Source organism: Spermophilus citellus (genome assembly GCF_964194105.1).
Source record: "Spermophilus citellus genome assembly, chromosome: 5".
Taxonomy (NCBI): domain Eukaryota; kingdom Metazoa; phylum Chordata; class Mammalia; order Rodentia; family Sciuridae; genus Spermophilus; species Spermophilus citellus.
In genome coordinates, this window is record NC_138186.1 from 29,241,210 (window position 1) to 29,267,961 (window position 26,752).

Below are 26,752 nucleotides of genomic sequence, written 5' to 3' on the forward strand. Positions count from 1 at the left end.
CTGGAAACGAACGCTTCAACATAGAAGAACGAAATTTGGTGAACCAAGTCAGCTTAGTGTACTGATCATTAACTGAATGTATCATCCAGTTTGTGTGAAAAAATATTTGCTGAGATTTCTGGAGATTCGTAATTTTTGGAAGCTTGGCAACCCGTTTCCATGAAAGTGTTTCTCGCCAGTCACTGCTAAGGGCTACATCAAGAGGAAACAAACATAGAGACAGAACGTGAAACTAATTTATTGTGTCAAGTTTCAAGAAGCTAGCACAAACCGTGTTGGATTTAGAGTTCCAAATACATCTATCAATATAGGAGAAAATAGAGTGAAACCTAAAAATTCAAACTGTTACTGGAAATGAACGCTTCAACATAGAAGGACGAAGTTGCGGGAACCAAGTCGCCTTAGTGTACTGATCATTACCTGAAATTATCATCCAGTTTGGGTGAAAAAATATTTGCTGAGATTTCTGGAGATTCGTAATTTTTGGAAGCTTGGCAACCCCTTTCCATGAAAGTGTTTCTCGCCTGTCACTGCTTAGGGCTACATCAAGAGGAAACAAAACATAGAGATAGAACGTGAAACTACATTATTGTGTCAAGTTTCAAGAAGCTAGCACAAACCGTGTTGTATTTAGAGTTCCAAATACATCTATGAATATAGGAGAAAACGGAGTGAAACCTAAAAATTCAAACTGTTACTGGAAACGAACGCTTCAACATAGAAGAATGAAATTTGGGGAACCAAGTCAGCTTAGTGTACTGATCATTACCTGAAAGTATCATCCAGTTTGGATGAAAAAATATTTGCTGAGATTTCTGGAGATTCGTAATTTTTGGATGCTTGGCAACCCCTTTCCATGAAAGTGTTTCTCGCCAGTCACTGCTTAGGGCTACATCAAGAGGAAACAAAACATAGAGATAGAACGTGAAACTACTTTATTGTGTCAAGTTTCAAGAAGCTAGCACAAACCGTGTTGGATTTAGAGTTCCAAATACATCTATCAATATAGGAGAAAACAGAGTGAAACCTAAAAATTCAAACTGTTACTGGAAACGAACGCTTCAACATAGAAGAATGAAATTTGGGGAACCAAGTCAGCTTAGTGTACTGATCATTACCTGAAAGTATCATCCAGTTTGGGTAAAAAAATATTTGCTGAGATTTCTGGAAATTCGTAATTTTTGGACGCTTGGCAACCCCTTTATATGGAAGTGTTTCTCGCCAGTCACTGCTTAGGGCTACATCAAGAGGAAACAAAACATAGAGATAGAACATGAAACTACATTATTGTGTCAAGTTTCAAGAAGCTAGCACAAACCGTGTTGGATTTAGAGTTCCAAATACATCTATCAATATAGGAGAAAACAGAGTGAAACCTAAAAATTCAAACTGTTACTGGAAACGAACGCTTCAACATACAAGAATGAAATTTGGGGAACCAAGTCAGCTTAGTGTACTGATCATTACCTGAAAGTATCATCCAGTTTGGGTGAAAAAATATTTGCTGAGATTTCTGGAGATTCGTAATTTTTGGAAGCTTGGCAACCCCTTTCCATGAAAGTGTTTCTCGCCTGTCACTGCTTAGGGCTACATCAAGAGGAAACAAAACATAGAGATAGAAGGTGAAACTACTTTATTGTGACAAGTTTCAAGAAGCTAGCACAAACCGTGTTGTATTTAGAGTTCCAAATACATCTATCAATATAGGAGAAAACAGAGTGAAACCTAAAAATTCAAACTGTTACTGGAAACGAACGCTTCAACATAGAAGAATGAAATTTGGGGAACCAAGTCAGCTTAGTGTACTGATCATTACCTGAAAGTATCATCCAGTTTGTGTGAAAAAATATTTGCTGAGATTTCTGGAGATTCGTAATTTTTGGACGCTTGGCAACCCCTTTATATGGAAGTGTGTCTCGCCAGTCACTGCTTAGGGCTACATCAAGAGGAAACAAAACATAGAGATAGAATGTGAAACTACATTATTGTGTCAAGTTTCAAGAAGCTAGCACAAACCGTGTTGGATTTAGAGTTCCAAATACATCTATCAATATAGGAGAAAACAGAGTGAAACCTAAAAATTCAAACTGTTACTGGAAACGAACGCTTCAACATAGAAGAACGAAATTTGGTGAACCAAGTCAGCTTAGTGTACTGATCATTACCTGAAAGTATCATCCAGTTTGTGTGAAAAAATATTTGCTGAGATTTCTGGAGATTCGTAATTTTTGGACGCTTGGCAACCCCTTTATATGGAAGTGTTTCTCGCCAGTCACTGCTTAGGGCTACATCAAGAGGAAACAAAACATAGAGATAGAACGTGAAACTACATTATTGTGTCAAGTTTCAAGAAGCTAGCACAAACCGTGTTGGATTCAGAGTTCCAAATACATCTATCAATATAGGAGAAAACAGAATGAAACCTAAAAATTCAAACTGTTACTGGAAATGAACGCTTCAACATAGAAGAACGAAGTTTCGAGAACCAAGTCGCCTTAGTGTACTGATCATTACCTGAAAGTATCATCCAGTTTGGGTGAAAAAATATTTGCTGAGATTTCTGGAGATTCGTAATTTTTGGACGCTTGGCAACCCCTTTATATGGAAGTGTTTCTCGCCAGTCACTGCTTAGGGCTACATCAAGAGGAAACAAAACATAGAGATAGAACGTGAAACTACATTATTGTGTCAAGTTTCAAGAAGCTAGCACAAACCGTGTTGGATTTAGAGTTCCAAATACATCTATCAATATAGGAGAAAACAGAGTGAAACCTAAAAATTCAAACTGTTACTGGAAACGAACGCTTGAACATAGAATAATGAAATTTGGGGAACCAAGTCAGCTTAGTGTACTGATCATTACCTGAAAGTATCATCCAGTTTGTGTGAAAAAATATTTGCTGAGATTTCTGGAGATTCGTAATTTTTGGAAGCTTGGCAACCCGTTTCCATGAAAGTGTTTCTCGCCAGTCACTGCTAAGGGCTACATCAAGAGGAAACAAAACATAGAGACAGAACGTGAAACTAATTTATTGTGTCAAGTTTCAAGAAGCTAGCACAAACCGTGTTGGATTTAGAGTTCCAAATACAACTATCAATATAGGAGAAAATAGAGTGAAACCTAAAAATTCAAACTGTTACTGGAAATGAACGCTTCAACATAGAAGGACGAAGTTGCGGGAACCAAGTCGCCTTAGTGTACTGATCATTACCTGAAATTATCATCCAGTTTGGGTGAAAAAATATTTGCTGAGATTTCTGGAGATTCGTAATTTTTGGAAGCTTGGCAACCCCTTTCCATGAAAGTGTTTCTCGCCTGTCACTGCTTAGGGCTACATCAAGAGGAAACAAAACATAGAGATAGAACGTGAAACTACATTATTGTGTCAAGTTTCAAGAAGCTAGCACAAACCGTGTTGTATTTAGAGTTCCAAATACATCTATCAATATAGGAGAAAACAGAGTGAAACCTAAAAATTCAAACTGTTACTGGAAACGAACGCTTCAACATAGAAGAACGAAATTTGGTGAACCAAGTCAGCTTAGTGTACTGATCATTACCTGAAAGTATCATCCAGTTTGGGTGAAAAATTATTTGCTGAGATTTCTGGAGATTCGTAATTTTTGGAAGCTTGGCAACCCGTTTCCATAAAAGTGTTTCTCGCCAGTCACTGCTTAGGGCTACATCAAGAGGAAACAAAACATAGAGATAGAACGTGAAACTACTTTATTTTGTCAAGTTTCAAGAAGCTAGCACAAACCGTGTTGTATTTAGAGTTCCAAATACATCTATCAATATAGGAGAAAACAGAGTGAAACCTAAAAATTCAAACTGTTACTGGAAACGAACGCTTCAACATAGAAGAATGAAATTTGGGGAACCAAGTCAGCTTAGTGTACTGGTCATTTCCTGAAAGTATCATCCAGTTTGGGTGAAAAAATATTTGCTGAGATTTCTGGAGATTCGTAATTTTTGGACGCTTGGCAACCCCTTTATATGGAAGTGTTTATCGCCAGTCACTGCTTAGGGCTACATCAAGAGGAAACAAAACATAGAGATAGAACGTGATACTACATTATTGTGTCAAGTTTCAAGAAGCTAGCACAAACCGTGTTGGATTTAGAGTTCCAAATACATCTATCAATATAGGAGAAAACAGAGTGAAACCTAAAAATTCAAATTGTTACTGGAAACGAACGCTTCAACATAGAAGAACGAAATTTGGTGAACCAAGTCAGCTTAGTGTACTGATCATTACCTGAAAGTATCATCCAGTTTGGGTGAAAAAATATTTGCTGAGATTTCTGGAGATTCGTAATTTTTGGACGCTTGGCAACCCCTTTATATGGAAGTGTTTCTCGCCAGTCACTGCTTAGGGCTACATCAAGAGGAAACAAAACATAGAGATAGAACGTGAAACTACATTATTGTGTCAAGTTTCAAGAATCTAGCACAAACCGTGTTGGATTTAGAGTTCCAAATACATCTATCAATATAGGAGAAAACAGAGTGAAACCTAAAAATTCAAACTGTTACTGGAAACGAACGCTTCAACATAGAAGAACGAAATTTGGTGAACCAAGTCAGCTTAGTGTACTGATCATTACCTGAAAGTATCATCCAGTTTGTGTGAAAAAATATTTGCTGAGATTTCTGGAGATTCGTAATTTTTGGATGCTTGGCTACCACTTTCCATGAAAGTGTTTCTCGCCAGTCACTGCTAAGGGCTACATCAAGAGGAAACAAAACATAGAGACAGAACGTGAAACTAATTATTGTGTCAAGTTTCAAGAAGCTAGCACAAACCGTGTTGGATTTAGAGTTCCAAATACATCTATCAATATAGGAGAAAATAGAGTGAAAACTAAAAATTCAAACTGTTACTGGAAATGAACGCTTCAACATAGAAGGACGAAGTTGCGGGAACCAAGTCGCCTTAGTGTACTGATCATTACCTGAAAGTATCATCCAGTTTGGGTGAAAAAATATTTGCTGAGATTTCTGGAGATTCGTAATTTTTGGAAGCTTGGCAACCCCTTTCCATGAAAGTGTTTCTCGCCAGTCACTGCTTAGCGCTACATCAGAGGAAACAAAACATAGAGTGAACGTGAAACTACATTATTGTGTCAAGTTTCAAGAAGCTAGCACGAACCGTGTTGTATTTAGAGTTCCAAATACTTCTATCAATATAGGAGAAAACAGAGTGAAACCTAAAAATTCAAACTGTTACTGGAAACGAACGCTTCAACATAGAAGAATGAAATTTGGGGAACCAAGTCAGCTTAGTGTACTGATCATTACCTGAAAGTATCATCCAGTTTGGGTGAAAAAATATTTGCTGAGATTTCTGGAGATTCGTAATTTTTGGACGCTTGGCAACCCCTTTATATGGAAGTGTTTCTCGCCAGTCACTGCTTAGGGCTACAGCAAGAGGAAACAAAACATAGAGATAGAACGTGAAACTACATTATTGTGTCAAGTTTCAAGAAGCTAGCACAAACCGTGTTGTATTTAGAGTTCCAAATACATCTATCAATATAGGAGAAAACAGAGTGAAACCTAAAAATTCAAACTGTTACTGGAAACGAACGCTTCAACATAGAAGAACGAAATTTGGTGAACCAAGTCAGCTTAGTGTACTGATCATTACCTGAAAGTATCATCCAGTTTGGGTGAAAAATTATTTGCTGAGATTTCTGGAGATTCGTAATTTTTGGAAGCTTGGCAACCCGTTTCCATGGAAGTGTTTCTCGCCAGTCACTGCTTAGGGCTACATCAAGAGGAAACAAAACATAGAGATAGAACGTGAAACTACTTTATTTTGTCAAGTTTCAAGAAGCTAGCACAAACCGTGTTGTATTTAGAGTTCCAAATACATCTATCAATATAGGAGAAAACAGAGTGAAACCTAAAAATTCAAACTGTTACTGGAAACGAACGCTTCAACATAGAAGAATGAAATTTGGGGAACCAAGTCAGCTTAGTGTACTGGTCATTTCCTGAAAGTATCATCCAGTTTGGGTGAAAAAATATTTGCTGAGATTTCTGGAGATTCGTAATTTTTGGACGCTTGGCAACCCCTTTATATGGAAGTGTTTCTCGCCAGTCACTGCTTAGGGCTACATCAAGAGGAAACAAAACATAGAGATAGAACGTGATACTACATTATTGTGTCAAGTTTCAAGAAGCTAGCACAAACCGTGTTGGATTTAGAGTTCCAAATACATCTATCAATATAGGAGAAAACAGAGTGAAACCTAAAAATTCAAATTGTTACTGGAAACGAACGCTTCAACATAGAAGAACGAAATTTGGTGAACCAAGTCAGCTTAGTGTACTGATCATTACCTGAAAGTATCATCCAGTTTGGGTGAAAAAATATTTGCTGAGATTTCTGGAGATTCGTAATTTTTGGACGCTTGGCAACCCCTTTATATGGAAGTGTTTCTCGCCAGTCACTGCTTAGGGCTACATCAAGAGGAAACAAAACATAGAGATAGAACGTGAAACTACATTATTGTGTCAAGTTTCAAGAATCTAGCACAAACCGTGTTGGATTTAGAGTTCCAAATACATCTATCAATATAGGAGAAAACAGAGTGAAACCTAAAAATTCAAACTGTTACTGGAAACGAACGCTTCAACATAGAAGAACGAAATTTGGTGAACCAAGTCAGCTTAGTGTACTGATCATTACCTGAAAGTATCATCCAGTTTGTGTGAAAAAATATTTGCTGAGATTTCTGGAGATTCGTAATTTTTGGATGCTTGGCTACCACTTTCCATGAAAGTGTTTCTCGCCAGTCACTGCTAAGGGCTACATCAAGAGGAAACAAAACATAGAGACAGAACGTGAAACTAATTATTGTGTCAAGTTTCAAGAAGCTAGCACAAACCGTGTTGGATTTAGAGTTCCAAATACATCTATCAATATAGGAGAAAATAGAGTGAAAACTAAAAATTCAAACTGTTACTGGAAATGAACGCTTCAACATAGAAGGACGAAGTTGCGGGAACCAAGTCGCCTTAGTGTACTGATCATTACCTGAAAGTATCATCCAGTTTGGGTGAAAAAATATTTGCTGAGATTTCTGGAGATTCGTAATTTTTGGAAGCTTGGCAACCCCTTTCCATGAAAGTGTTTCTCGCCAGTCACTGCTTAGCGCTACATCAGAGGAAACAAAACATAGAGTGAACGTGAAACTACATTATTGTGTCAAGTTTCAAGAAGCTAGCACAAACCGTGTTGGATTTAGAGTTCCAAATACATCTATCAATATAGGAGAAAACAGAGTGAAACCTAAAAATTCAAACTGTTACTGGAAACGAACGCTTCAACATACAAGAATGAAATTTGGGGAACCAAGTCAGCTTAGTGTACTGATCATTACCTGAAAGTATCATCCAGTTTGGGTGAAAAAATATTTGCTGAGATTTCTGGAGATTCGTAATTTTTGGAAGCTTGGCAACCCCTTTCCATGAAAGTGTTTCTCGCCTGTCACTGCTTAGGGCTACATCAAGAGGAAACAAAACATAGAGATAGAAGGTGAAACTACTTTATTGTGACAAGTTTCAAGAAGCTAGCACAAACCGTGTTGTATTTAGAGTTCCAAATACATCTATCAATATAGGAGAAAACAGAGTGAAACCTAAAAATTCAAACTGTTACTGGAAACGAACGCTTCAACATAGAAGAATGAAATTTGGGGAACCAAGTCAGCTTAGTGTACTGATCATTACCTGAAAGTATCATCCAGTTTGTGTGAAAAAATATTTGCTGAGATTTCTGGAGATTCGTAATTTTTGGACGCTTGGCAACCCCTTTATATGGAAGTGTGTCTCGCCAGTCACTGCTTAGGGCTACATCAAGAGGAAACAAAACATAGAGATAGAATGTGAAACTACATTATTGTGTCAAGTTTCAAGAAGCTAGCACAAACCGTGTTGGATTTAGAGTTCCAAATACATCTATCAATATAGGAGAAAACAGAGTGAAACCTAAAAATTCAAACTGTTACTGGAAACGAACGCTTCAACATAGAAGAACGAAATTTGGTGAACCAAGTCAGCTTAGTGTACTGATCATTACCTGAAAGTATCATCCAGTTTGTGTGAAAAAATATTTGCTGAGATTTCTGGAGATTCGTAATTTTTGGACGCTTGGCAACCCCTTTATATGGAAGTGTTTCTCGCCAGTCACTGCTTAGGGCTACATAAAGAGGAAACAAAACATAGAGATAGAACGTGAAACTACATTATTGTGTCAAGTTTCAAGAAGCTAGCACAAACCGTGTTGGATTTAGAGTTCCAAATACATCTATCAATATAGGAGAAAACAGAATGAAACCTAAAAATTCAAACTGTTACTGGAAATGAACGCTTCAACATAGAAGAACGAAGTTTCGAGAACCAAGTCGCCTTAGTGTACTGATCATTACCTGAAAGTATCATCCAGTTTGGGTGAAAAAATATTTGCTGAGATTTCTGGAGATTCGTAATTTTTGGACGCTTGGCAACCCCTTTATATGGAAGTGTTTCTCGCCAGTCACTGCTTAGGGCTACATCAAGAGGAAACAAAACATAGAGATAGAACGTGAAACTACATTATTGTGTCAAGTTTCAAGAAGCTAGCACAAACCGTGTTGGATTTAGAGTTCCAAATACATCTATCAATATAGGAGAAAACAGAGTGAAACCTAAAAATTCAAACTGTTACTGGAAACGAACGCTTGAACATAGAATAATGAAATTTGGGGAACCAAGTCAGCTTAGTGTACTGATCATTACCTGAAAGTATCATCCAGTTTGTGTGAAAAAATATTTGCTGAGATTTCTGGAGATTCGTAATTTTTGGAAGCTTGGCAACCCGTTTCCATGAAAGTGTTTCTCGCCTGTCACTGCTAAGGGCTACATCAAGAGGAAACAAAACATAGAGACAGAACGTGAAACTAATTTATTGTGTCAAGTTTCAAGAAGCTAGCACAAACCGTGTTGGATTTAGAGTTCCAAATACAACTATCAATATAGGAGAAAACAGAGTGAAACCTAAAAATTCAAACTGTTACTGGAAACGAACGCTTCAACATAGAAGAACGAAATTTGGTGAACCAAGTCAGCTTAGTGTACTGATCATTACCTGAAAGTATCATCCAGTTTGGGTGAAAAATTATTTGCTGAGATTTCTGGAGATTCGTAATTTTTGGAAGCTTGGCAACCCGTTTCCATAAAAGTGTTTCTCGCCAGTCACTGCTTAGGGCTACATCAAGAGGAAACAAAACATAGAGATAGAACGTGAAACTACTTTATTTTGTCAAGTTTCAAGAAGCTAGCACAAACCGTGTTGTATTTAGAGTTCCAAATACATCTATCAATATAGGAGAAAACAGAGTGAAACCTAAAAATTCAAACTGTTACTGGAAACGAACGCTTCAACATAGAAGAATGAAATTTGGGGAACCAAGTCAGCTTAGTGTACTGGTCATTTCCTGAAAGTATCATCCAGTTTGGGTGAAAAAATATTTGCTGAGATTTCTGGAGATTCGTAATTTTTGGACGCTTGGCAACCCCTTTATATGGAAGTGTTTATCGCCAGTCACTGCTTAGGGCTACATCAAGAGGAAACAAAACATAGAGATAGAACGTGATACTACATTATTGTGTCAAGTTTCAAGAAGCTAGCACAAACCGTGTTGGATTTAGAGTTCCAAATACATCTATCAATATAGGAGAAAACAGAGTGAAACCTAAAAATTCAAATTGTTACTGGAAACGAACGCTTCAACATAGAAGAACGAAATTTGGTGAACCAAGTCAGCTTAGTGTACTGATCATTACCTGAAAGTATCATCCAGTTTGGGTGAAAAAATATTTGCTGAGATTTCTGGAGATTCGTAATTTTTGGACGCTTGGCAACCCCTTTATATGGAAGTGTTTCTCGCCAGTCACTGCTTAGGGCTACATCAAGAGGAAACAAAACATAGAGATAGAACGTGAAACTACATTATTGTGTCAAGTTTCAAGAAGCTAGCACAAACCGTGTTGGATTTAGAGTTCCAAATACATCTATCAATATAGGAGAAAACAGAGTGAAACCTAAAAATTCAAACTGTTACTGGAAACGAACGCTTCAACATAGAAGAACGAAATTTGGTGAACCAAGTCAGCTTAGTGTACTGATCATTACCTGAAAGTATCATCCAGTTTGTGTGAAAAAATATTTGCTGAGATTTCTGGAGATTCGTAATTTTTGGATGCTTGGCTACCACTTTCCATGAAAGTGTTTCTCGCCAGTCACTGCTAAGGGCTACATCAAGAGGAAACAAAACATAGAGACAGAACGTGAAACTAATTATTGTGTCAAGTTTCAAGAAGCTAGCACAAACCGTGTTGGATTTAGAGTTCCAAATACATCTATCAATATAGGAGAAAATAGAGTGAAAACTAAAAATTCAAACTGTTACTGGAAATGAACGCTTCAACATAGAAGGACGAAGTTGCGGGAACCAAGTCGCCTTAGTGTACTGATCATTACCTGAAAGTATCATCCAGTTTGGGTGAAAAAATATTTGCTGAGATTTCTGGAGATTCGTAATTTTTGGAAGCTTGGCAACCCCTTTCCATGAAAGTGTTTCTCGCCAGTCACTGCTTAGCGCTACATCAGAGGAAACAAAACATAGAGTGAACGTGAAACTACATTATTGTGTCAAGTTTCAAGAAGCTAGCACGAACCGTGTTGTATTTAGAGTTCCAAATACTTCTATCAATATAGGAGAAAACAGAGTGAAACCTAAAAATTCAAACTGTTACTGGAAACGAACGCTTCAACATAGAAGAATGAAATTTGGGGAACCAAGTCAGCTTAGTGTACTGATCATTACCTGAAAGTATCATCCAGTTTGGGTGAAAAAATATTTGCTGAGATTTCTGGAGATTCGTAATTTTTGGACGCTTGGCAACCCCTTTATATGGAAGTGTTTCTCGCCAGTCACTGCTTAGGGCTACATCAAGAGGAAACAAAACATAGAGATAGAACGTGAAACTACATTATTGTGTCAAGTTTCAAGAAGCTAGCACAAACCGTGTTGGATTTAGAGTTCCAAATACATCTATCAATATAGGAGAAAACAGAGTGAAACCTAAAAATTCAAACTGTTACTGGAAACGAACGATTCAACATAGAAGAACGAAATTTGGTGAACCAAGTCAGCTTAGTGTACTGATCATTACCTGAAAGTATCATCCAGTTTGGGTGAAAAAATATTTGCTGAGATTTCTGGAGATTCGTAATTTTTGGACGCTTGGCAACCCCTTTATATGGAAGTGTTTCTCGCCAGTCACTGCTTAGGGCTACATCAAGAGGAAACAAAACATAGAGATAGAACGTGAAACTACATTATTGTGTCAAGTTTCAAGAAGCTAGCACAAACCGTGTTGGATTTAGAGTTCCAAATACATCTATCAATATAGGAGAAAACAGAGTGAAACCTAAAAATTCAAACTGTTACTGGAAACGAACGCTTCAACATAGAAGAACGAAATTTGGTGAACCAAGTCAGCTTAGTGTACTGATCATTACCTGAATGTATCATCCAGTTTGTGTGAAAAAATATTTGCTGAGATTTCTGGAGATTCGTAATTTTTGGAAGCTTGGCAACCCGTTTCCATGAAAGTGTTTCTCGCCAGTCACTGCTAAGGGCTACATCAAGAGGAAACAAACATAGAGACAGAACGTGAAACTAATTTATTGTGTCAAGTTTCAAGAAGCTAGCACAAACCGTGTTGGATTTAGAGTTCCAAATACATCTATCAATATAGGAGAAAATAGAGTGAAACCTAAAAATTCAAACTGTTACTGGAAATGAACGCTTCAACATAGAAGGACGAAGTTGCGGGAACCAAGTCGCCTTAGTGTACTGATCATTACCTGAAATTATCATCCAGTTTGGGTGAAAAAATATTTGCTGAGATTTCTGGAGATTCGTAATTTTTGGAAGCTTGGCAACCCCTTTCCATGAAAGTGTTTCTCGCCTGTCACTGCTTAGGGCTACATCAAGAGGAAACAAAACATAGAGATAGAACGTGAAACTACATTATTGTGTCAAGTTTCAAGAAGCTAGCACAAACCGTGTTGTATTTAGAGTTCCAAATACATCTATGAATATAGGAGAAAACGGAGTGAAACCTAAAAATTCAAACTGTTACTGGAAACGAACGCTTCAACATAGAAGAATGAAATTTGGGGAACCAAGTCAGCTTAGTGTACTGATCATTACCTGAAAGTATCATCCAGTTTGGATGAAAAAATATTTGCTGAGATTTCTGGAGATTCGTAATTTTTGGATGCTTGGCAACCCCTTTCCATGAAAGTGTTTGTCGCCAGTCACTGCTTAGGGCTACATCAAGAGGAAACAAAACATAGAGATAGAACGTGAAAATACTTTATTGTGTCAAGTTTCAAGAAGCTAGCACAAACCGTGTTGGATTTAGAGTTCCAAATACATCTATCAATATAGGAGAAAACAGAGTGAAACCTAAAAATTCAAACTGTTACTGGAAACGAACGCTTGAACATAGAATAATGAAATTTGGGGAACCAAGTCAGCTTAGTGTACTGATCATTACCTGAAAGTATCATCCAGTTTGTGTGAAAAAATATTTGCTGAGATTTCTGGAGATTCGTAATTTTTGGAAGCTTGGCAACCCGTTTCCATGAAAGTGTTTCTCGCCAGTCACTGCTAAGGGCTACATCAAGAGGAAACAAAACATAGAGACAGAACGTGAAACTAATTTATTGTGTCAAGTTTCAAGAAGTTAGCACAAACCGTGTTGGATTTAGAGTTCCAAATACATCTATCAATATAGGAGAAAATAGAGTGAAACCTAAAAATTCAAACTGTTACTGGAAATGAACGCTTCAACATAGAAGGACGAAGTTGCGGGAACCAAGTCGCCTTAGTGTACTGATCATTACCTGAAATTATCATCCAGTTTGGGTGAAAAAATATTTGCTGAGATTTCTGGAGATTCGTAATTTTTGGAAGCTTGGCAACCCCTTTCCATGAAAGTGTTTCTCGCCTGTCACTGCTTAGGGCTACATCAAGAGGAAACAAAACATAGAGATAGAACGTGAAACTACTTTATTGTGACAAGTTTCAAGAAGCTAGCACAAACCGTGTTGTATTTAGAGTTCCAAATACATCTATCAATATAGGAGAAAACAGAGTGAAACCTAAAAATTCAAACTGTTACTGGAAACGAACGCTTCAACATAGAAGAATGAAATTTGGGGAACCAAGTCAGCTTAGTGTACTGATCATTACCTGAAAGTATCATCCAGTTTGTGTGAAAAAATATTTGCTGAGATTTCTGGAGATTCGTAATTTTTGGACGCTTGGCAACCCCTTTATATGGAAGTGTGTCTCGCCAGTCACTGCTTAGGGCTACATCAAGAGGAAACAAAACATAGAGATAGAACGTGAAACTACATTATTGTGTCAAGTTTCAAGAAGCTAGCACAAACCGTGTTGGATTTAGAGTTCCAAATACATCTATCAATATAGGAGAAAACAGAGTGAAACCTAAAAATTCAAACTGTTACTGGAAACGAACGCTTCAACATAGAAGAACGAAATTTGGTGAACCAAGTCAGCTTAGTGTACTGATCATTACCTGAAAGTATCATCCAGTTTGTGTGAAAAAATATTTGCTGAGATTTCTGGAGATTCGTAATTTTTGGACGCTTGGCAACCCCTTTATATGGAAGTGTTTCTCGCCAGTCACTGCTTAGGGCTACATCAAGAGGAAACAAAACATAGAGATAGAACGTGAAACTACATTATTGTGTCAAGTTTCAAGAAGCTAGCACAAACCGTGTTGGATTTAGAGTTCCAAATACATCTATCAATATAGGAGAAAACAGAATGAAACCTAAAAATTCAAACTGTTACTGGAAATGAACGCTTCAACATAGAAGAACGAAGTTTCGAGAACCAAGTCGCCTTAGTGTACTGATCATTACCTGAAAGTATCATCCAGTTTGGGTGAAAAAATATTTGCTGAGATTTCTGGAGATTCGTAATTTTTGGACGCTTGGCAACCCCTTTATATGGAAGTGTTTCTCGCCAGTCACTGCTTAGGGCTACATCAAGAGGAAACAAAACATAGAGATAGAACGTGAAACTACATTATTGTGTCAAGTTTCAAGAAGCTAGCACAAACCGTGTTGGATTTAGAGTTCCAAATACATCTATCAATATAGGAGAAAACAGAGTGAAACCTAAAAATTCAAACTGTTACTGGAAACGAACGCTTGAACATAGAATAATGAAATTTGGGGAACCAAGTCAGCTTAGTGTACTGATCATTACCTGAAAGTATCATCCAGTTTGTGTGAAAAAATATTTGCTGAGATTTCTGGAGATTCGTAATTTTTGGAAGCTTGGCAACCCGTTTCCATGAAAGTGTTTCTCGCCAGTCACTGCTAAGGGCTACATCAAGAGGAAACAAAACATAGAGACAGAACGTGAAACTAATTTATTGTGTCAAGTTTCAAGAAGCTAGCACAAACCGTGTTGGATTTAGAGTTCCAAATACAACTATCAATATAGGAGAAAATAGAGTGAAACCTAAAAATTCAAACTGTTACTGGAAATGAACGCTTCAACATAGAAGGACGAAGTTGCGGGAACCAAGTCGCCTTAGTGTACTGATCATTACCTGAAATTATCATCCAGTTTGGGTGAAAAAATATTTGCTGAGATTTCTGGAGATTCGTAATTTTTGGAAGCTTGGCAACCCCTTTCCATGAAAGTGTTTCTCGCCTGTCACTGCTTAGGGCTACATCAAGAGGAAACAAAACATAGAGATAGAACGTGAAACTACTTTATTGTGACAAGTTTCAAGAAGCTAGCACAAACCGTGTTGTATTTAGAGTTCCAAATACATCTATCAATATAGGAGAAAACAGAGTGAAACCTAAAAATTCAAACTGTTACTGGAAACGAACGCTTCAACATAGAAGAATGAAATTTGGGGAACCAAGTCAGCTTAGTGTACTGATCATTACCTGAAAGTATCATCCAGTTTGTGTGAAAAAATATTTGCTGAGATTTCTGGAGATTCGTAATTTTTGGACGCTTGGCAACCCCTTTATATGGAAGTGTTTCTCGCCAGTCACTGCTTAGGGCTACATCAAGAGGAAACAAAACATAGAGATAGAACGTGAAACTACATTATTGTGTCAAGTTTCAAGAATCTAGCACAAACCGTGTTGGATTTAGAGTTCCAAATACATCTATCAATATAGGAGAAAACAGAGTGAAACCTAAAAATTCAAACTGTTACTGGAAACGAACGCTTCAACATAGAAGAACGAAATTTGGTGAACCAAGTCAGCTTAGTGTACTGATCATTACCTGAAAGTATCATCCAGTTTGTGTGAAAAAATATTTGCTGAGATTTCTGGAGATTCGTAATTTTTGGACGCTTGGCAACCCCTTTATATGGAAGTGTTTCTCGCCAGTCACTGCTTAGGGCTACATCAAGAGGAAACAAAACATAGAGATAGAACGTGAAACTACATTATTTTGTCAAGTTTCAAGAAGCTAGCACAAACCGTGTTGGATTTAGAGTTCCAAATACATCTATCAATATAGGAGAAAACAGAATGAAACCTAAAAATTCAAACTGTTACTGGAAATGAACGCTTCAACATAGAAGAACGAAGTTTCGAGAACCAAGTCGCCTTAGTGTACTGATCATTACCTGAAAGTATCATCCAGTTTGGGTGAAAAAATATTTGCTAAGATTTCTGGAGATTCGTAATTTTTGGACGCTTGGCAACCCCTTTATATGGAAGTGTTTCTCGCCAGTCACTGCTTAGGGCTACATCAAGAGGAAACAAAACATAGAGATAGAACATGAAACTACATTATTGTGTCAAGTTTCAAGAAGCTAGCACAAACCGTGTTGGATTTAGAGTTCCAAATACATCTATCAATATAGGAGAAAACAGAGTGAAACCTAAAAATTCAAACTGTTACTGGAAACGAACACTTCAACATAGAAGAACGAAATTTGGTGAACCAAGTCAGCTTAGTGTACTGATCATTACCTGAAAGTATCATCCAGTTTGGGTGAAAAAATATTTGCTGAGATTTCTGGAGATTCGTAATTTTTGGAAGCTTGGCAAACCGTTTCCATGAAAGTGTTTCTCGCCAGTCACTGCTAAGGGCTACATCAAGAGGAAACAAACATAGAGACAGAATGTGAAACTAATTTATTGTGTCAAGTTTCAAGAAGCTAGCACAAACCGTGTTGGATTTAGAGTTCCAAATACATCTATCAATATAGGAGAAAACAGAGTGAAACCTAAAAATTCAAACTGTTACTGGAAACGAACGCTTCAACATAGAAGAATGAAATTTGGGGAACCAAGTCAGCTTAGAGTACTGATCATTACCTGAAAGTATCATTTAGATTGGGTGAAAAAATATTTGCTGAGATTTCTGGAGATTCGTAATTTTTGGACGTTGGCAACCCCTTTATATGGAAGTGTTTCTCGCCAGTCACTGCATAGGGCTACATCAAGAGGAAACAAAACATAGAGATAGAACATGAAACTACATTATTGTGTCAAGTTTCAAGAAGCTAGCACAAACCGTGTTGGATTTAGAGTTCCAAATACATCTATCAATATAGGAGAAAACAGAGTGAAACCTAAAAATTCAAACTGTTACTGGAAACGAACGCTTCAACATAGAAGAACGAAATTTGGTGAACCAAGTCAGCTTAGTGTACTGATCATTACCTGAAATTATAATCCAGTTTGGGTGAAAAAATATTTGCTGAGATTTCTGGAGATTCGTAATTTTTGGAAGCTTGGCAACCCCTTTCCATGGAAGTGTTTCTCGCCAGTCACTGCTTAGGGCTACATCAAGAGGAAACAAAACATAGAGATAGAACGTGAAACTACATTATTGTGTCAAGTTTCAAGAAGCTAGCACAAACCGTGTTGGATTTAGAGTTCCAAATACATCTATCAATATAGGAGAAAACAGAGTGAAACCTAAAAATTCAAACTGTTACTGGAAACGAACGCTTCAACATAGAAGAATGAAATTTGGGGAACCAAGTCAGCTTAGTGTACTGATCATTACCTGAAAGTATCATCCAGTTTGTGTGAAAAAATATTTGCTGAGATTTCTGGAGATTCGTAATTTTTGGACGCTTGGCAACCCGTTTCCATGAAAGTGTTTCTCGCCAGTCACTGCTAAGGGCTACATCAAGAGGAAACAAAACATAGAGACAGAACGTGAAACTACTTTATTGTGTCAAGTTTCAAGAAGCTAGCACAAACCGTGTTGGATTTAGAGTTCCAAATACATCTATCAATATAGGAGAAAACAGAGTGAAACCTAAAAATTCAAACTGTTACTGGAAACGAACGCTTCAACATAGAAGAACGAAATTTGGTGAACCAAGTCAGCTTAGTGTACTGATCATTACCTGAAAGTATCATCCAGTTTGTGTGAAAAAATATTTGCTGAGATTTCTGGAGATTCGTAATTTTTGGATGCTTGGCTACCACTTTCCATGAAAGTGTTTCTCGCCAGTCACTGCTAAGGGCTACATCAAGAGGAAACAAAACATAGAGACAGAACGTGAAACTAATTATTGTGTCAAGTTTCAAGAAGCTAGCACAAACCGTGTTGGATTTAGAGTTCCAAATACATCTATCAATATAGGAGAAAATAGAGTGAAAACTAAAAATTCAAACTGTTACTGGAAATGAACGCTTCAACATAGAAGGACGAAGTTGCGGGAACCAAGTCGCCTTAGTGTACTGATCATTACCTGAAAGTATCATCCAGTTTGGGTGAAAAAATATTTGCTGAGATTTCTGGAGATTCGTAATTTTTGGAAGCTTGGCAACCCCTTTCCATGAAAGTGTTTCTCGCCAGTCACTGCTTAGCGCTACATCAGAGGAAACAAAACATAGAGTGAACGTGAAACTACATTATTGTGTCAAGTTTCAAGAAGCTAGCACGAACCGTGTTGTATTTAGAGTTCCAAATACTTCTATCAATATAGGAGAAAACAGAGTGAAACCTAAAAATTCAAACTGTTACTGGAAACGAACGCTTCAACATAGAAGAATGAAATTTGGGGAACCAAGTCAGCTTAGTGTACTGATCATTACCTGAAAGTATCATCCAGTTTGGGTGAAAAAATATTTGCTGAGATTTCTGGAGATTCGTAATTTTTGGACGCTTGGCAACCCCTTTATATGGAAGTGTTTCTCGCCAGTCACTGCTTAGGGCTACAGCAAGAGGAAACAAAACATAGAGATAGAACGTGAAACTACATTATTGTGTCAAGTTTCAAGAAGCTAGCACAAACCGTGTTGTATTTAGAGTTCCAAATACATCTATCAATATAGGAGAAAACAGAGTGAAACCTAAAAATTCAAACTGTTACTGGAAACGAACGCTTCAACATAGAAGAACGAAATTTGGTGAACCAAGTCAGCTTAGTGTACTGATCATTACCTGAAAGTATCATCCAGTTTGGGTGAAAAATTATTTGCTGAGATTTCTGGAGATTCGTAATTTTTGGAAGCTTGGCAACCCGTTTCCATGGAAGTGTTTCTCGCCAGTCACTGCTTAGGGCTACATCAAGAGGAAACAAAACATAGAGATAGAACGTGAAACTACTTTATTTTGTCAAGTTTCAAGAAGCTAGCACAAACCGTGTTGGATTTAGAGTTCCAAATACATCTATCAATATAGGAGAAAACAGAGTGAAACCTAAAAATTCAAACTGTTACTGGAAACGAACGCTTCAACATAGAAGAATGAAATTTGGGGAACCAAGTCAGCTTAGTGTACTGATCATTACCTGAAAGTATCATCCAGTTTGGGTGAAAAAATATTTGCTGAGATTTCTGGAGATTCGTAATTTTTGGACGCTTGGCAACCCCTTTATATGGAAGTGTTTATCGCCAGTCACTGCTTAGGGCTACATCAAGAGGAAACAAAACATAGAGATAGAACGTGATACTACATTATTGTGTCAAGTTTCAAGAAGCTAGCACAAACCGTGTTGGATTTAGAGTTCCAAATACATCTATCAATATAGGAGAAAAAAGAGTGAAACCTAAAAATTCAAATTGTTACTGGAAACGAACGCTTCAACATAGAAGAACGAAATTTGGTGAACCAAGTCAGCTTAGTGTACTGATCATTACCTGAAAGTATCATCCAGTTTGGGTGAAAAAATATTTGCTGAGATTTCTGGAGATTCGTAATTTTTGGACGCTTGGCAACCCCTTTATATGGAAGTGTTTCTCGCCAGTCACTGCTTAGGGCTACATCAAGAGGAAACAAAACATAGAGATAGAACGTGAAACTACATTATTGTGTCAAGTTTCAAGAATCTAGCACAAACCGTGTTGGATTTAGAGTTCCAAATACATCTATCAATATAGGAGAAAACAGAGTGAAACCTAAAAATTCAAACTGTTACTGGAAACGAACGCTTCAACATAGAAGAACGAAATTTGGTGAACCAAGTCAGCTTAGTGTACTGATCATTACCTGAAAGTATCATCCAGTTTGTGTGAAAAAATATTTGCTGAGATTTCTGGAGATTCGTAATTTTTGGATGCGTGGCTACCACTTTCCATGAAAGTGTTTCTCGCCAGTCACTGCTAAGGGCTACATCAAGAGGAAACAAAACATAGAGACAGAACGTGAAACTAATTATTGTGTCAAGTTTCAAGAAGCTAGCACAAACCGTGTTGGATTTAGAGTTCCAAATACATCTATCAATATAGGAGAAAATAGAGTGAAAACTAAAAATTCAAACTGTTACTGGAAATGAACGCTTCAACATAGAAGGACGAAGTTGCGGGAACCAAGTCGCCTTAGTGTACTGATCATTACCTGAAAGTATCATCCAGTTTGGGTGAAAAAATATTTGCTGAGATTTCTGGAGATTCGTAATTTTTGGAAGCTTGGCAACCCCTTTCCATGAAAGTGTTTCTCGCCAGTCACTGCTTAGCGCTACATCAGAGGAAACAAAACATAGAGTGAACGTGAAACTACATTATTGTGTCAAGTTTCAAGAAGCTAGCACGAACCGTGTTGTATTTAGAGTTCCAAATACTTCTATCAATATAGGAGAAAACAGAGTGAAACCTAAAAATTCAAACTGTTACTGGAAACGAACGCTTCAACATAGAAGAATGAAATTTGGGGAACCAAGTCAGCTTAGTGTACTGATCATTACCTGAAAGTATCATCCAGTTTGGGTGAAAAAATATTTGCTGAGATTTCTGGAGATTCGTAATTTTTGGACGCTTGGCAACCCCTTTATATGGAAGTGTTTCTCGCCAGTCACTGCTTAGGGCTACATCAAGAGGAAACAAAACATAGAGATAGAACGTGAAACTACATTATTGTGTCAAGTTTCAAGAAGCTAGCACAAACCGTGTTGGATTTAGAGTTCCAAATACATCTATCAATATAGGAGAAAACAGAGTGAAACCTAAAAATTCAAACTGTTACTGGAAACGAACGATTCAACATAGAAGAACGAAATTTGGTGAACCAAGTCAGCTTAGAGTACTGATCATTACCTGAAAGTATCATTTAGATTGGGTGAAAAAATATTTGCTGAGATTTCTGGAGATTCGTAATTTTTGGACGTTGGCAACCCCTTTATATGGAAGTGTTTCTCGCCAGTCACTGCATAGGGCTACATCAAGAGGAAACAAAACATAGAGATAGAACATGAAACTACATTATTGTGTCAAGTTTCAAGAAGCTAGCACAAACCGTGTTGGATTTAGAGTTCCAAATACATCTATCAATATAGGAGAAAACAGAGTGAAACCTAAAAATTCAAACTGTTACTGGAAACGAACGCTTCAACATAGAAGAACGAAATTTGGTGAACCAAGTCAGCTTAGTGTACTGATCATTACCTGAAATTATAATCCAGTTTGGGTGAAAAAATATTTGCTGAGATTTCTGGAGATTCGTAATTTTTGGAAGCTTGGCAACCCCTTTCCATGGAAGTGTTTCTCGCCAGTCACTGCTTAGGGCTACATCAAGAGGAAACAAAACATAGAGATAGAACGTGAAACTACATTATTGTGTCAAGTTTCAAGAAGCTAGCACAAACCGTGTTGGATTTAGAGTTCCAAATACATCTATCAATATAGGAGAAAACAGAGTGAAACCTAAAAATTCAAACTGTTACTGGAAACGAACGCTTCAACATAGAAGAATGAAATTTGGGGAACCAAGTCAGCTTAGTGTACTGATCATTACCTGAAAGTATCATCCAGTTTGTGTGAAAAAATATTTGCTGAGATTTCTGGAGATTCGTAATTTTTGGACGCTTGGCAACCCGTTTCCATGAAAGTGTTTCTCGCCAGTCACTGCTAAGGGCTACATCAAGAGGAAACAAAACATAGAGACAGAACGTAAAACTACTTTATTGTGTCAAGTTTCAAGAAGCTAGCACAAACCGTGTTGGATTTAGAGTTCCAAATACATCTATCAATATAGGAGAAAACAGAGTGAAACCTAAAAATTCAAACTGTTACTGGAAAAGAACGCTTCAACATAGAAGAACGAAATTTGGTGAACCAAGTGGGCTTAGTGTTCTGATCATTACCTGAAAGGATCATCCAGTTTGTGTGAAAAAATATTTGCTGAGATTTCTGGAGATTCGTAATTTTTGGAAGCTTGGCAACCCGTTTCCATGAAAGTGTTTCTCGCCAGTCACTGCTAAGGGCTACGTCAAGAGGAAACAAAACATAGAGAAAGAACGTGAAACTACTTTATTGTGTCAAGTTTCAAGAAGCTAGCACAAACCGTGTTGGATTTAGAGTTCCAAGTACATCTATCAATATAGGAGAAAACAGAATGAAACCTAAAAATTCAAACTGTTACTGGAAACGAACGCTTCAACATAGAAGAATGAAATTTGGGGAACCAAGTCAGCTTAGTGTACTGATCATTACCTGAAAGTATCATCCAGTTTGGGTGAAAAAATATTTGCTGAGATTTCTGGAGATTCGTAATTTTTGGACGCTTGGCAACCCCTTTATATGGAAGTGTTTCTCGCCAGTCACTGCTTAGGGCTACATCAAGAGGAAACAAAACATAGAGATAGAACGTGAAACTACATTATTGTGTCAAGTTTCAAGAAGCTAGCACAAACCGTGTTGGATTTAGAGTTCCAAATACATCTATCAATATAGGAGAAAACAGAGTGAAACCTAAAAATTCAAACTGTTACTGGAAACGAACGCTTCAACATAGAAGAACGAAATTTGGTGAACCAAGTCAGCTTAGTGTACTGATCATTACCTGAAAGTATCATCCAGTTTGTGTGAAAAAATATTTGCTGAGATTTCTGGAGATTCGTAATTTTTGGACGCTTGGCAACCCCTTTATATGGAAGTGTTTCTCGCCAGTCACTGCTTAGGGCTACATCAAGAGGAAACAAAACATAGAGATAGAACGTGAAACTACATTATTGTGTCAAGTTTCAAGAAGCTAGCACAAACCGTGTTGGATTTAGAGTTCCAAATACATCTATCAATATAGGAGAAAACAGAATGAAACCTAAAAATTCAAACTGTTACTGGAAATGAACGCTTCAACATAGAAGAACGAAGTTTCGAGAACCAAGTCGCCTTAGTGTACTGATCATTACCTGAAAGTATCATCCAGTTTGGGTGAAAAAATATTTGCTAAGATTTCTGGAGATTCGTAATTTTTGGACGCTTGGCAACCCCTTTATATGGAAGTGTTTCTCGCCAGTCACTGCTTAGGGCTACATCAAGAGGAAACAAAACATAGAGATAGAACGTGAAACTACATTATTGTGTCAAGTTTCAAGAAGCTAGCACAAACCGTGTTGGATTTAGAGTTCCAAATACATCTATCAATATAGGAGAAAACAGAGTGAAACCTAAAAATTCAAACTGTTACTGGAAACGAACACTTCAACATAGAAGAACGAAATTTGGTGAACCAAGTCAGCTTAGTGTACTGATCATTACCTGAAAGTATCATCCAGTTTGGGTGAAAAAATATTTGCTGAGATTTCTGGAGATTCGTAATTTTTGGAAGCTTGGCAAACCGTTTCCATGAAAGTGTTTCTCGCCAGTCACTGCTAAGGGCTACATCAAGAGGAAACAAACATAGAGACAGAATGTGAAACTAATTTATTGTGTCAAGTTTCAAGAAGCTAGCACAAACCGTGTTGGATTTAGAGTTCCAAATACATCTATCAATATAGGAGAAAACAGAGTGAAAACTAAAAATTCAAACTGTTACTGGAAACGAACGCTTCAACATAGAAGAATGAAATTTGGGGAACCAAGTCAGCTTAGAGTACTGATCATTACCTGAAAGTATCATTTAGATTGGGTGAAAAAATATTTGCTGAGATTTCTGGAGATTCGTAATTTTTGGACGTTGGCAACCCCTTTATATGGAAGTGTTTCTCGCCAGTCACTGCATAGGGCTACATCAAGAGGAAACAAAACATAGAGATAGAACATGAAACTACATTATTGTGTCAAGTTTCAAGAAGCTAGCACAAACCGTGTTGGATTTAGAGTTCCAAATACATCTATCAATATAGGAGAAAACAGAGTGAAACCTAAAAATTCAAACTGTTACTGGAAACGAACGCTTCAACATAGAAGAACGAAATTTGGTGAACCAAGTCAGCTTAGTGTACTGATCATTACCTGAAATTATAATCCAGTTTGGGTGAAAAAATATTTGCTGAGATTTCTGGAGATTCGTAATTTTTGGAAGCTTGGCAACCCCTTTCCATGGAAGTGTTTCTCGCCAGTCACTGCTTAGGGCTACATCAAGAGGAAACAAAACATAGAGATAGAACGTGAAACTACATTATTGTGTCAAGTTTCAAGAAGCTAGCACAAACCGTGTTGGATTTAGAGTTCCAAATACATCTATCAATATAGGAGAAAACAGAGTGAAACCTAAAAATTCAAACTGTTACTGGAAACGAACGCTTCAACATAGAAGAATGAAATTTGGGGAACCAAGTCAGCTTAGTGTACTGATCATTACCTGAAAGTATCATCCAGTTTGTGTGAAAAAATATTTGCTGAGATTTCTGGAGATTCGTAATTTTTGGACGCTTGGCAACCCGTTTCCATGAAAGTGTTTCTCGCCAGTCACTGCTAAGGGCTACATCAAGAGGAAACAAAACATAGAGACAGAACGTAAAACTACTTTATTGTGTCAAGTTTCAAGAAGCTAGCACAAACCGTGTTGGATTTAGAGTTCCAAATACATCTATCAATATAGGAGAAAACAGAGTGAAACCTAAAAATTCAAACTGTTACTGGAAAAGAACGCTTCAACATAGAAGCACGAAATTTGGTGAACCAAGTGGGCTTAGTGTTCTGATCATTACCTGAAAGGATCATCCAGTTTGTGTGAAAAAATATTTGCTGAGATTTCTGGAGATTCGTAATTTTTGGAAGCTTGGCAACCCGTTTCCATGAAAGTGTTTCTCGCCAGTCACTGCTAAGGGCTACGTCAAGAGGAAACAAAACATAGAGAAAGAACGTGAAACTACTTTATTGTGTCAAGTTTCAAGAAGCTAGCACAAACCGTGTTGGATTTAGAGTTCCAAGTACATCTATCAATATAGGAGAAAACAGAATGAAACCTAAAAATTCAAACTGTTACTGGAAACGAACGCTTCAACATAGAAGAATGAAATTTGGGGAACCAAGTCAGCTTAGTGTACTGATCATTACCTGAAAGTATCATCCAGTTTGGGTGAAAAAATATTTGCTGAGATTTCTGGAGATTCGTAATTTTTGGACGCTTGGCAACCCCTTTATATGGAAGTGTTTCTCGCCACTCACTGCTTAGGGCTACATCAAGAGGAAACAAAACATAGAGATAGAACGTGAAACTACATTATTGTGTCAAGTTTCAAGAAGCTAGCACAAACCGTGTTGGATTTAGAGTTCCAAATACATCTATCAATATAGGAGAAAACAGAGTGAAACCTAAAAATTCAAACTGTTACTGGAAACGAACGCTTCAACATAGAAGAACAAAATTTGGTGAACCAAGTCAGCTTAGTGTACTGATCATTACCTGAAAGTATCATCCAGTTTCGGTGAAAAAAATATTTGCTGAGATTTCTGGAGATTCGTAATTTTTGGACGCTTGGCAACCCCTTTATATGGAAGTGTTTCTCGCCAGTAACTGATTAGGGCTACATCAAGAGGAAACAAAACATAGAGATAGAACGTGAAACTACATTATTGTGTCAAGTTTCAAGAAGCTAGCACAAACCGTGTTGGATTTAGAGTTCCAAATACATCTATCAATATAGGAGAAAACAGAGTGAAACCTAAAAATTCAAACTGTTACTGGAAACGAACGCTTCAACATAGAAGAACGAAATTTGGGGAACCAAGTCAGCTTAGTGTACTGATCATTACCTGAAAGTATCATCCAGTTTGGGTGAAAAAATATTTGCTGAGATTTCTGGAGATTCGTAATTTTTGGACGGTTGGCAACCCGTTTCCATGAAAGTGTTTCTCGCCAGTCACTGCTAAGGGCTACATCAAGAGGAAACAAAACATAGAGACAGAACGTGAAACTACTTTATTGTGTCAAGTTTCAAGAAGCTAGCACAAACCGTGTTGGATTTAGAGTTCCAAATACATCTATCAATATAGGAGAAAACAGAATGAAACCTAAAAATTCAAACTGTTCCTGGAAATGAACGTTTCAACATAGAAGAACGAAGTTTCGGGAACCAAGTCGCCTTAGTGTACTGATCATTACCTGAAATTATCATCAAGTTTGGGTGAAAAAATATTTGCTGAGATATCTGGAGATTCGTAATTTTTGGATGCTTGGAAACCCCTTTCCATGAAAGTGTTTCTCGCCAGTCACTGCTTAGGGCTACATCAAGAGGAAACAAAACATAGAGATAGAACGTGAAACTACTTTATTGTGTCAAGTTTCAAGAAGCTAGCACAAACCGTGTTGTATTTAGAGTTCCAAATACATCTATCAATATAGGAGAAAACAGAGTGAAACCTAAAAATTCAAACTGTTACTGGAAACGAATGCTTCAACATAGAAGAATGAAATTTGGGGAACCAAGTCAGCTTAGTGTACTGATCATTACCTGAAAGGATCATCCAGTTTGGGTGAAAAAATATTTGCTGAGATTTCTGGAGATTCGTAATTTTTGGATGCTTGGCTACCCCTTTCCATGAAAGTGTTTCTCGCCAGTCACTGCTAAGGGCTACATCAAGAGGAAACAAAACATAGAGACAGAACGTGAAACTAATTATTGTGTCAAGTTTCAAGAAGCTAGCACAAACCGTGTTGGATTTAGAGTTCCAAATACATCTATCAATATAGGAGAAAATAGAGTGAAACCTAAAAATTCAAACTGTTACTGGAAATGAACGCTTCAACATAGAAGGACGAAGTTGAGGGAACCAAGTCGCCTTAGTGTACTGATCATAACCTGAAAGTATCATCCAGTTTGGGTGAAAAAATATTTGCTGAGATTTCTGGAGATTCGTAATTTTTGGAAGCTTGGCAACCCCTTTCCATGAAAGTGTTTCTCGCCAGTCACTGCTTAGCGCTACATCAAGAGGAAACAAAACATAGAGATAGAACGTGAAACTACATTATTGTGTCAAGTTTC